General features: G+C 38.4%; 1 long non-coding RNA gene across 1 annotated transcript in view; it reads left to right on the forward strand.

Annotated features, from left to right (window-relative positions):
* The first annotated feature begins 451 nt into the window (after window positions 1–451).
* The window catches only part of LOC307196928, a 37,217-nt gene continuing 25,550 nt past the window's right edge, over window positions 452–12,118 (forward strand). Inside the window, exon 1 of the long non-coding RNA XR_013831290.1 lies at window positions 452–801. This is a non-coding gene — a long non-coding RNA (uncharacterized lncRNA). The remainder of the gene's footprint in view (window positions 802–12,118) is intronic.

A 12,118-nucleotide genomic window follows, 5' to 3' on the forward strand; every position in this document is an offset into this window, starting at 1 on the left:
GCCTGTGGCTTCAGTGTCTCTGGGAGGTGAGAAGGAGGTAGGGGTCAAAGCAGCCCTTTCTTCTGATCAACATTTCGAGGCCTCATGAAAAAAATGCCCCAAATGAGAGAGAAACCGTCATCTATGGGGGCACCTGATTATGAAAATGTGGGGATTTTCCTCAAGTTTGGATAAACCAACAAACAAAAACATTTAGAAAGAAGAAATGAGAAAAAGTTAACTTGCAAAAAGGTAAAGGGAATCAGACATCAAAAAGACTGACCCTCCAAATAAAGACCCCAATAAAGGGGGAAAACCACAGGTTATAAATTGGTCAAACATATTCTTGTGTTCATGGTGGAAAGCAGTAACTTTCTCACACGATCATCATATCCACTGATCAATACATTGGTATTATGAAAGTCAGGCACTAAGCTATATTTTGCTTGGGGAGTTCAGGTTTGTAGGAGTGCCCCTATCATTTCTGGTTTGTGTCAAGGTGCAAATCCTCTTTTCTTCTTGTTTCCTGATTGTGGTATGTTGTATCCTTAATCATAATGGAAGCAGAGCAAACTATCAGTTTTGCTTCAGGAGTCCATGCTTTGTTCAACTTCCTGCCCCTAAGGTATGGATTAGACCGCATAAGATGCTCAGTGATTTTCTGTTTCCCTGTCATTAATATGATGTTTTATTTTAGTGGATGAGTTTTGTTTTCTTTTTTTTGGCTGTGCCTTGCGGCTTGTAGGATCTTAGTTTCCCAACGAGGGATTGAACCTGGGCCACGGCAGTGAGAGCACGGAGTCCTAACCGCTGGACCGCCAGGTAATTCCTAGGGATGTCTTATTTTCATAGGCGTAACTAATGTTTAATACACAAAGACCCTCTTGTTGTACATGCAAAAGAACAAGAGCAACATGATATTAAGGCTTAAGAGTTACTTCTATCTGGAGGCCTTGTAAAGCCCCTAGGGGTATAAATTTTATGTCTCAGAAGTATTTTAATTTCCTTGTCAGTTTGTCCACTGAGATCAGGACCCAAGAAGCCTCAAATTCATTTCTACTGGGCTTTATCTGCAGTATCTTTAAGTTTTGGATGTAAGGATAAGCCAGGGCTCTCCAGAGAAACAGAACCAATAGGAGATTGATAGATAGACATACAAATGATAAATAGATTGATGATAGATAAGATGATTGATAGATAGGTAAGATGATTGATAGATGATGCACACAGATTTATTATGAGGAATCAGCTCATGTCATTATGGAGGCTGGGAAGCCCCACAGTCTGCTGTCTGCAGTCTGAGGACCCAGGAAAGCTGATGGTGTCTGAGTCTGAAGGTCTGCGAACCAGGAGCACTGATGGTGTAACCCCCAGTCTGAGGGCAGGAGAAGACTGATCCCAACTCAAACAGTCAGGCAGAGAGGGAGAAGTTTCCCTTTCTCCATGGTTTTGCTTCATTCAGGCCCTCGACGGACTGGATGAGGCCCACCCACACTGGGGAGAGAGATCTGTTTTACTCAATCTAATCTCATCTGGAAACAGACACACCCAGAAATGATGTTTACCAACATCTGGGCATCCTGTGACTCAGACACACTGACATATAAAATTAGCCATCACTGTGTGTCAAGGTCTCCTCTTTCCCTGACATCCCCTTGTTTGTCAGTGTTTCACAGGACAGCTTGCAGACCAGGTTCGTGGGAGGACAGTGGCAGCCTTGTTCTGTATTGAAGGCGTAGTTCTTGGGTTTATGCTACTTAATTAGATGAGAATTCTGACATGATCATAGTATAGAATTTTCTTTTCCCCAGAAGATATTTATTTATTTATTCTCAGATAAATATATTTAGAATATTGAGAGCTCAGATTGGCGTGATTGACGCAAGTAGATAATACCCAAAACAAACCTGGGCTAAGGAAAATGGTTATCATAAGCAGTTTCGTGGTCCAGTTTTTTCCCTCTGTGAAACAGGTAAGAGAATGCACAAGATATCACACATGGTTATTTACATACAGTATCATCTTAGATCATAATATAGACTGGATTTGATTTATCCAATTGTACCCTGGTTGGAAAAAGAACACATTCTTAGTGAACCTGGGCAAATAATAACCACTGATACAGGGAGTAAAGAAACTTAGTAAAGGTACTTTGAAAAATATTTAACCATTGTTGCCATTGTTTTATCTTTTTTAAAAAAAGAATCATTCTTGTTTTCCCTCATGATTTATTAATTTGTTACCTATATTAAGACCTTTCATAAGATTCCCCTCACTCCCAATCCTCAGGGTCCAGTTGGAACAAGATTTCATTTAAAGAGGGTTTCATAACTAGTTTGAACAAGTGTAACCTGTCAAACTGAGGGTCAGGGCTGGATTAAGAAGAAAAGAGTTTCCCCCACAAGAGCATTTAAAATAGAACACTGGCCACAGTTAAGTCAGTTCATCCCATTCATTAAGTTCTAAGGAGTTAATTTGTGTTTTGTTGATCTCAAAGTAAACAGTTTATCTCCATGAAGTCATTTGCTTTTGGAGGGGAAAGTTCTGGGTGTCCTGATAACAGACTCTTGACAGTCTCACAGAGTGTGGTGAAGATATGTCTTTTAATGGAGCTGTGAGTCTAGTCCTTGTAGTTTCAACTGTCCTGAGTATCTGGCTCAGTCCTTTGCTGAAGCTCTTTTGATATAGTATTTTTTTCAGAAGATTCAATTTCTGATCTGTTCTTGTAGCAGAGACTTTTAGGCGAGTGTAAGGGAAAAGCAGAAAATGCTTGTGGATAATAAGACTCAAAAGTTCTGTTTAATTCATTATAATAAGCAACAATATCAGGATGCAGAAAAGTAGAATCCTCTATTGAGGTACAATAAGCAATCGGTTTATAAGGATTTAGTTAATACTTATCATGAGGGTAAGAACACATTATAAACAGTGAGGGCATTGTCAAATCTCCAGAGTATTTAATTTATCTCACTAAGTGTATTCTGATTATCATCAATTGACAAGAGTATTTATTTAGAAAATCAGAGGTCTTTTGAAAAATTAATCTATTTTTTGAAAATCATAGTGCCCATCTTTGTGCATGAACGTAAGTATGTTTCTGATGTAAAATTTCATAATTGCCAGAACATTTATGTCATTAAAATTTTATTTATATGTAAAGCTAAACAGAGAAGTTTAGCTTTTTGTCTTGCTGATTTTTCATATGGTGGACATAATAGTGTTGAGTACAGTAAAATCAGATTATTTCTATGATCTCTTATTTTAAAAGCTGAGAGATCAAATTTTTGTGATACCCAGTGGACATCTGGGAAACTCCAAAGGTGACGTAGGTATAATAGATATCTTTACAGCTTTGGAGTTCTGATTTTGGGTCCTGAATTTGGGAAAGGCAGTACCAAAAAGAGTTATCAGAGGAGCCATGGTAAGAGCCTCAGTCACGATGAGTGAAGACAAGAAACAGTTTCAGGTAATATTTAAAGGAAACACGGCAACACATAAAAATGATTATTAGGAATTCTATTTCAAAACTAAAGACATTTTGTTAATATTGATACAAAAGAGACAAAAACAAGTTACACAGCATTTTAGTAAGAAGAGAACCACTGATGTCTGGGCACAGAACATCTTTTAACTCTTCTCTTTTGTCTGTGTTTTTGTTAGTAGCTTTCTATGTAGACAAGGATCAATTTACCATTTTAACAGAAGGAGACCCAAATTCTATTTTACTTTTTTTGATTACCGTTTATGTAGCAGTTTGCAGTAAATGATACACAAGCCTCTTTCCACCTTATGAATAGATCGATTATCACTGAGTCAAATTTGCAAACATTTTAAATATATTTCTTTGCTCATTTCAAATTCACTACATGCAGTTATCATAAGCCCAGGCTCTTGATCTTACTTTTTCCTCTGTTCTATATTCATGGTGTATCCTGAAATTGTCTTCTATTTCCTTCTTCATATTTTGGCACAACCAGAAAATTTTAATTAAAGCAAAACAAAATACATCCATCATCTTACACATGCACCTCTCTACAGTCAAATACATCTTTAAGAAATTCTGAAAATAGTAAATTTTTACGTCCATTGTAACCAGCTAACTTATAGCAAGAGTATAGTAAAACTAGAGTTTTCAGGTGTATGAGATATGTACTAATAGCTTGATTTACTATTAGTTCAAAGTCTTAAAGTTAATTGGTAGGAATGTAAAATGATGTAACCATGTGGAAAACAATTTGATTGTTCCTGATAAAAAGTTAAACATAGAATTACCATAGGACCCAGCAATTCTGTTTCTGGGTATATACTCAAAAGAACTGAAAACAGGTATCAAATAAACACTTGTACATGAATGTTTATAGCAGCACTATTCACAATAGTCAAAAGGTGGAAACAACCCAAATATCCATCATGAATGAATGGATAAACAAAATGTGGTGTATATAAACACAATGAAGTATTATTCAGCTGTTAAAACGAATGAAGTACTGATGTATGCTCCAGCGTGGATGAACCACGAAAACATTATGCTAAGTGAAAGAAGTCAGACACAAAAGGTCACATACTGTATGATTCCATTTGTTTGAAATAGCTGGAACAAGTAAATCCATAGGTACAGAAAGCAGCTTGGTAGTTGCCAAGGGCTGGGGACAGGGAGGAATAGGGAGTAACTACTTAGTGGTTTGAGGTCTTCTTTTGGGGTGATGAAAACCCCCTCTGGTTTTGGAACTAGGTAGAGGCTATGGTTGTACAACATTGTCAGTGTACTAAATGCCACTGACTTAGACACTGCAAAATGGTTAATTTTATGTTAGATGAATTTTGCTTCAATTTAAACATGAGGGATTTCATATATTTATATGATTTCATATATATATGATATATAGAATTATAAACACTTAACAAGAGTAAACCCTTTTAAAGGACATTAATTATTATACTTTAGTTGGACAAATAGTTTTACTTTTTTATAATAATAAAAACTTCCTTGACTCATGAAACTTTAAAGCATTCAGATTAATTAGGCTTCCCATGATAAAATAAACCCAAGTTTTGTATAAACTAGAATATTATTTTCTGTATTGTGTTAAAATCAAAAAGAAATATAATTAATTGCTTTGAATTAGAATTTTCACCTTGAACAAGAATCTTAAGCTTTTCAAAAGCTTTATACTTTATGAATATCTGTAGTTATAAACCTAATATTGAAAATTCTTTAAATTGTGTTTGAAGTACCTTATCATTCTTTTACTTTTTGTCTTATTAACCTATAATCAAGGCTATTAATTTATCTGAGAGTTAAACTTTTTTATTCCTCTGAGGTATATATGCAGCAAGCTTCTGAAGTTTTTTCTTAAAGAGCCATCACTTTGAAAACATTAAAATTTGATTTTCCTCCCTTCTGGAATGTATTTATTCCAGATTTTCCTCCTTTTCAATTTATTTTAACCTTCAAAGTTATTATTTTGAATTTATATGAGTGCTTCTGTATGCCAGTGAAGAAAAGTACTCCCATAAGTACAAGTAACTTTGTAATGTTATGTGTTAATTTTTCCCTCCTTTGTCTGACTAGTTATCCATCAAGTGCACAATCATTTCAATAGATGAAAGATATTTATAACCAATTAATCTCTAAAAATTTGGGGGGGAGGGCAGAAAAAGGAAATGAAAAGTAGGAGAAGAGAAGAAGGGAGTGACCACAAATACAGAAGGTGATAAACAAAATATTTCATTACCTTCGTTTTATAAGGAAAGAAAAAGAAAAAAAAGGTATTTTTCACACACAAAAAGAGCTAGCAGCTTCAGTTTTACAACCTCAGCTAGAGATAAAAAATAAACAGAACACAAAAGCTCACTCATGGGTCCAGCCACTGTAGATCTCAAAGGTTGTTTGCCTTTCCAGAAGGTACAGAAAATTTTCTTGAGTGATGTGATCTCATTGATGGGGAGGTAATTCTGGCTGATGACTAGCCATAAACCCAGTTCACCCAGAGAATCTGGGAGGCAGAGGTGAATAGGTTTGGGTTCTCTTTGGGCCTCAGTTAGTCTTCAATTGGGGCCCAAGGAAAGTGGCACATTGCAAGTTAGGGACATCCTCTTCCAGGGCCTGATGGCACTGCTTTCGACATCCAATCACGTCGCCAGCCTAGGATGTTTCTAAAACACGTCTCTCCTCATGTTATAGAATGTTTGTATTAACATTTCAACAAAGATATCAGAATCCCCACGTCAAACAAATAAACAAAGATGACACATAAACCAGAGTCTCTGTTATTTACCGCCCGACAGAAATCGCCAGAAACCTAGATTCTCAACTTTTCAGTCATTAACAGGGAATAAATTATTGCCCGAGCTCAAACCACACCTGGAACCAGACTTGATCCAGAAACACAAATAGAAACAGCCAGAAAAGCACAGAGTTAGGAAGAAGAAGAAGAAGAAAAAAAAAGCAGTGATAGTATAGCTCTCTTGCTGCAGGAGATTTATTCTGTAAATGAAACAAGGCACGTATCTGTTCACACTGCACGTGAGATAAGTGTGTTCTGAGGTGAAGCCGTTCAGTCAGCTCCGGCAGGTGAAGGCCCTTCCTCACGTAAATCTCCTCCATGGAGCCTCCAGAACTGCAAAAAAGAATTAGGCACAACAGCACATGGAAAATAAAAACATTTTTTCTTCACTCTCAAAGTGCTAGATGTCAGACTTCAAAAGGACTGATGTGCCCAGTAAAAACCACAACAGGTGGGGACTTCACTGGTGGTGCAGTGGTTGAGACTCTGCGCTCCCGATGCTGGGGGCACGGGTTCAATCCCTAGTCAGGGAAAGAGATACCGCATGCCGCAACTAAGGAGCCTGCATACTGCCGCTGAGACCCAGCGCAACCAAATAAATAAATAAAATAAATATTTAAAAACAAAAAACAAAAATAACCCACAACAGGTGTTTAGTGGGAAAATACCACAAAGCTTAACAAAATGATCAAATTAGATGATTGGTTTATGTTAATATGATATTTGTATTTATAATATTTATTTATATTAGTTGTTACTTGTCTGTTCATGGGAGAAAAGAATAATTTTTTACATGATCATCACAGTCACAAAGTTTATGTTATATCTGTAAACACCACTATTATAAAAGTCAAAGATAAAGCATCCCTCCTCCTTTTTTTAAGGTCTGTGGGATGTGTTCAAATTTTTATTATCTTGGGGGCCATAACTAGGCAGAGTGACTTTGTTATTCTTGGTTTATTTCAAAGGGCAAAGATTTTCTTTTTCTCTATGTTCCGTCATGTGCTTAACTGCAACGGGAGCAGGAAAAAGTGGCAGTTTTGTGGACATGACAGTATACAGTGTTTCCTGGAGACTTTGGGGTCTCCTATCACACCTGTTATGGGGTGACATGTGTCTCCCCACAAATTCATAAGTTGAAACTCTAACCCCTGGCAGCTTAGAATGTGACTGTGTTTAGAGATAGGACCTTTAAAGAGGTGATTCATTTAAAATGAGGGGTTAGGTTGGGCCCTAATCCAATCTGGTGGAAATTTGGAAACACAGAGATGCCAGGGAGGCACACACAGAGGAAGGACCGCGTCAGGACACAGTGAGAAGGCGGCCATCTGCAAGCCAAGGAGAGAGAGGCCACAGGAGAAACCAACCCTGCCAGCGCCTTGATCTCGGACCTCCAGCCTCCACAACTGTGAGAAAATACATTTCTGTTGTTTGAATCCCCCAGCCTGTTGCACTTTGTTATGGCAGCTCGAGCAAATTAATATAACACTGCAAGTTCCCCCAAACTAGCAAGTCCTGAAAATGAGGCAGTGTGGCAGCCGGCTGTTGTGACGTACAGGTAGACCTTTTGGGCAGTGCTTCTCATTCCTGGCTGTACGTTAGAAATACCAGGGAGTTTTAAAAATAACAGTTCTCAGACCTCACCTCCAGAGAATCTGATTTAGTTCATCTGGGACAGGTCTGGATCCTGGTGTGTGTTTTTTTAAGCTCCCCAGGCGATTTCAATAAGCAGCTACGGCTAAGAACCCACATCTACAGCCCCAAGTTTTGCAGAGGCTGCTTTCATCTACCTAAAGCTAGTCTACCCAAGCTTCTGAGTTATGATGTATGCTTTTTAAGCTGCATCAACATATTTTCCAAATTCTGCTGGAGAAACAGGAAACCAAGCTTGTATTCCAATTTGTAAATTTAAAGTAGGTGCCCCTAAGGGCAGTACACAGAGTCTAGTCCTAGAAACTGGGAAAAATATCAATAGTTTGTCTACACATATTTGAACTAGGAAGAAAATATTAAAAAATCCACCATCCATCATTTCTTGATCTTTGAAATGGATTTATACCCTCCTGTAGGACCTTGATATTTGACCACTGAGATCAACATATATTGATTACCCACTCTGTACCGTGCTGGTATTCAGCCTGACGTCTCCCTCCTGGAAGAGGATATGGAGAGAATGGGCCTCAGGAAAGCTCGAGAACAGTTTCTTAGGATGTGTACAATGAGAAAAATGTCCCTTGAAAAAAGAAATCTGCATGTAGCTAACTCTGGGAAATATTGCGTACTGTATCCTCTCCTAGTGATTCATAATGCACACTAACATTTTAGGAATCTAAAAAAAAAGTTCTACATTAATTCAATCAGCAGTTTCTAGACTTCAGTGATCAGGAATTCCCCTCCCTTTTCTTCTTTTCCCGCTTTGGGTAACAGCCATTATCATCCTGCAAAACTAGTGGTTCTTGGAATACACTTCAGGCAACGTTGTATTACTGGATTTTTATCTCCAATTTTTGTGAGGGTGCAGGGAATATGTTCCTGAATTTTGGGGAAATAAATGCTTCATGCTAAAGCATTTTTGAAGTTTCTAAACTTGATTTAGAGAGTTTGGCCTGGGCTCAGGAAGGAGGTGCTTCCCCTGGCACTTGTCATGGAGCATGTTCCATGGTGCTGTGATGCTTATGCATCTTTGCCACTACATGAGATGTTAAGAGTGTGATGTGTGCCTGGCCATGTGGTAGCTAATGTTTGTTGAATGAATGAATAAATAAGTCATGTTTCTGTTGTGATTAGGTACTTGTAGCAGTGCCACACCTCACTCCACCCTCCTGAATTTCTATGTCCTAAAAATTAATATATCTCATTTGTTCTAACAGATTATTACATAGCAAGAGGTCTGGTTGAGGAGGTCTCTTTGTCCTCTTTGAGCCCCATTTAGTCTTCAACTGGGGCCCAAGAAAACTGGTTCATTACAAGTTAGGTACATCCTTGCCCAGGGCCTGACGGCACTGCTTTCGATGTCCAATCTTGTCGCCAGCCTAGGATATTTCTAAAACACGTCTCTCCTCATTTTATACAATGTTTGTACAAACATTTCAACAGCAGAACATTTTCAATGTATTACTGAAATTACTTTTATTTCCACATTGTTTCAGTGACAAATGGTTTGCAAGATTATAAATTTCATGCAACAGTAATGTCAAGATGACAGCAATCTTATGCAAAATTCATAAGCATTTTCTGGAAGAAGTTAGCCAGTAGAGACAAGGACTTAGAGTGTTGTCATTATTGCAGGTGATTATTATTAAACCATCATCTCTATACATTTGACAGTGGCCCCAATAATTAATTGCTGTGTGTTAACTAGTCATTTATTCAGAGTCAGGCCCTACACTAGAGGATAAAATAATAGACAAAACAATTTGTGTCCTTGAAGAGTTTCCAATCTAGTTAATCATGACTAATTATGAATAGAAGTAATAAATGTGTGCAGAAGCAACTTGCTACTAAGTGATTGAGGCTAAATGATACATTTGTGCTTAAAGTCTGTAGACCAAAGAACTGGGGAGTAGATGGTTTTTAAAGGATGAATGGAGGAACTGTGGTATTTACAGTTAAGAGAAATAAACCTCTCAGAGGAATAGGGATCAAATTTATAAAGATACAATAGATTTATTAAGTGAATTATTTATAATAGCACTTATACATCAAATAAGGAAAATATATTACTTTTCAAATACTTTCAAAGATTTTCTCATGTGTTTAATTTTGAAGTGGGAACGTAAGTGATAGGTGATGAGGTCTTATGAGTGTGACATCTGGTGTTGTCATATCTGATGTCTGACGAGGAATGACAATTGTCTTGCTGGAAGGATTAAACTCATTTAAGATCATGGTTTCTGTCCTATTGGCTGAGAGGAGGGGGAAAATTACTGACTTTTTTTTTTAAATTTTTTGCGGTATGTGGGCCTCTCACTGTTGTGGCCTCTCCCATTGCGGAGCACAGGCTCCGGACGCGCAGGCTCAGCGGCCATGGCTCACGGGCTCAGCCGCTCCGCAGCACGTGGGATCTTCCCGGACCGGGGCACGAAGCCGTGTCCCCTGCATCGGCAGGCGGACTCCCAACCACTGCGCCACCAGGGAAGCCCTACTGACTCTTATTTAAACAGTGATGTGCGGCCCAAACCTACATTTCTTACTAACACTTACATCAGAGGCAATTTCTTTTTCCAGGCCCAGGATTTAATGCACCAGAACTAGGAAACAGTTTAAAGCTTATAATGAGGAAGTTGAATCCGAGAACCCCCTAACCTTTTCAAGACGTTGATCACTTTCTAAATTCAATCTGTATATGGTGAAATTCTCATAGGAGAAAGCAGCACTCCTCTGCCCGGTGGCGGTTTGAGTTGTTTATAGTTGATAACGTTCAGGTGGAAATTTGATGTTTGAGTGAAGAAAAATAGTGGCAAACCATGAAGTGGACCTAGCATGGGGAAAGGGGAAGAAGAATTGGAAGAGAAGAATAAAAAGTTTTCCTAGTTGCATTTTTATGTCCTTGCAATTCTGTTCCATGCAGAAACCCAAAGGGCAAATTCAGGAAGAGTTGTGAGCTTTGAATATATTGGCTTTCCAAAATAGTTTTATATATTGTGAGATGCTAAAACAAATTCTATGCAATCCCCAGGAAAGAATGTTGGATTCAGAAAAAGAAAAGAATTATAGGGTACTTTTGATAGTTGTTGTAGGCAGGAGATTGGAGAGAGCAGGTTACTGATATTCAGAGGGTCTTTTTCTTTGAGGATGATCTCAAGAGTCACAGATGACAGGACATAATGGTATCTAAAGACTTATATTAGTGTCCAGACTACTAAATCCTTTGTCGAGGTCAAGGTTAATTCAAACCTTGGGACTACCCTAATCCCTTTCCCTGAGCTCTCTCTTTGAACATCCTCAGTGCTGGCAAATCTTTATCCTTTGAAGGACTATACTGAGGATTAAAAAGGATACTATTCCTAAAGCCCTTAGTGCAATTTCTAGCCCTGAATAAGTGGGAGACATGGCGACTTTTTATTTTGACAATTATTAATATTAGATTTGATTTTTGCAAGCAGTCAAAAGTAATTTAGAAGGGGAGTCTGATGTATAAGGAAAGGGGTCAAGCCAAGACCTGGCAACTGGAGTCCAAAATGCAGGCAAAAATGGTGAGGTTGTTTCATGTGGTTCATAAGCTGAAAGTGAAAGGCTGTATTTCATGAAAAATTACTGGAAAAGAGAAAGCTTCGAAAATATCCTGAGAGTAGATCTGTACATGCCCAAGGTGACAGTGTATATGCACATTCTGGTGTGCTCTCTGCAGGGCACTGTGGGCTGTTGAAAGAGGAATTAAAAAATAAAGCCAGAGGAGAGTTGGGAGTGAGGGGTGGGGTACAACCCAGAGAAAGCAAGAAATAGCATCCCAGCAGGAGGCCCCAGTGCTGAGGCTACTGTTGCCACAGGTGCAGTCCCCCTGCTGCTGGCTGCTGCCTTGGGGACTAAGCAGGAACCCAACCCTTTCCTTTATGGATGAGCCAGAGGAACAGCCTCTAGCGGTAGCTTGTCTTTTGACTTTGGAGCGCAAGGAGTTTGGGTGGCCGGACATACCTGGGTTTGGATTCTGGCTCCATCATGTATTAGCAATAGGGCAAGTTATTTAGTCATTCTTAATCCACTTATCTTTTTTTTAAAAATTGGGGCATTTGACATGTTCTTCAAAGAACTTTCTTCGAAGGGTTTTGATTTTTTATTGTGAAAACTTCCAAAGATTTCACAATTAAACAGAATACTGTACATGATAACCCGCCGTGTATTCATAACCCTAA

This window comes from Stenella coeruleoalba (assembly GCF_951394435.1).
Source record: "Stenella coeruleoalba genome assembly, chromosome: 14".
Taxonomy (NCBI): Eukaryota; Metazoa; Chordata; class Mammalia; order Artiodactyla; family Delphinidae; genus Stenella; species Stenella coeruleoalba.